A 1,146-nucleotide genomic window follows, 5' to 3' on the forward strand; every position below is an offset into this window, starting at 1 on the left:
GCAGGCAGCTATACCTTAGGCGGCTGTAACCTTTTTTCTCTGATTATAAGTTAGTCTTCTTCCTTATCTGCACTGTTTTCTAAATGTTGTAAAGGACTCAAGGATACCAGGGAAGACCCCTTTTCATGTCACTGCTGATCGTCATTATAGATGAACTTCTCTCTTACCTTTCTTACACAGACTTCATGGCTACCACATTGTCTTAAGATGGAATATTGATACACCTTTTTAAGTTGAAAAGAAAATAAAAATCACCTGCAAAGAAAAGAAAATGACCCTTTTGTAGTTCATAAGCAGGATGACTGGGTTTTCATGCTCTTGTGTAGATGTGCCTCCCTCAATGTTGGCACATTACCTGTCTGATGTGAAAAAAAAAAAAAAAGAAGAGGAAAGGAAAATAAAAGAAAGAAAAGGAAAAGAAAAAGGGAAGTAAAAGAGAAATGGAAAGGAAAAAGGAAGAGAAGGGAAAGGAAGTGAAGGAGGAAGGGAAGGGGGAAGGGAAGGGAAGAGGGAAAGGAAGGAAGAAGGAAAGGGGGAAGGGAATGGGAAGGGAAAGGGGAAGGGAAGGGAAAGGGGAAGGGAAAGGGGAAGGGAAGGGAAGGGAGAAGGAAAGGGAAGGGAAGGGGGAATGAAAGGGAAGGGGGAAAGGAAGGGAGAAGGAAAGGGGGAAGGGAAGGGAAGGGGGAAAGGAAGGAAGAAGGAAAGGGGGAAGGGAAGGGGAAGGGAAAGGGGAAGGGAAGGGAAGGGGGAAAGGAAGGAAGAAGGAAAGGGGGAAGGGAAGGGGAAGGGAAAGGGGAAGGGAAGGGAAAGGGAAAGGGAAGGGAAAGGGGAAGGGAAGGGAAGGGAGAAGGAAAGGGAAGGGAGGGGGGAAGGAAAGGGAAGGGGGAAAGGAAGGGAGAAGGAAAGGGGGAAGGGAAGGGAAGGGGGAAAGGAAGGGAGAAGGAAAGCGGGAAGGGAAGGGAAGTGGGAAGGGAAGGCAAGTGGGAAGGGAAGGGAAGTGGGAAGGGAAGGGAAGTGGGAAGCAAAGGGGGAGGGGAAAGGAAGGGAGAAGGGAAAGGAACAGAAGGGGGAAGGGAAAGGGGAAGGGAAGGGAGAAGGAAAAGGGGAAGGGAAGGGAAAGGGGAAGGGAAGGGAAAGGGAAAGGGA

General features: G+C 48.8%; 1 pseudogene; it reads left to right on the forward strand.

Annotated features, from left to right (window-relative positions):
• The first annotated feature begins 274 nt into the window (after nucleotides 1-274).
• LOC129490937 (uncharacterized) lies at nucleotides 275-365 on the forward strand (annotated as a pseudogene).
• Nucleotides 366-1,146: the final 781 nt, after the last annotated feature.

The sequence above is a fragment of the Symphalangus syndactylus genome, chromosome 9 (genome assembly GCF_028878055.3).
Source record: "Symphalangus syndactylus isolate Jambi chromosome 9, NHGRI_mSymSyn1-v2.1_pri, whole genome shotgun sequence".
NCBI classification, from domain to species: Eukaryota; Metazoa; Chordata; class Mammalia; order Primates; family Hylobatidae; genus Symphalangus; species Symphalangus syndactylus.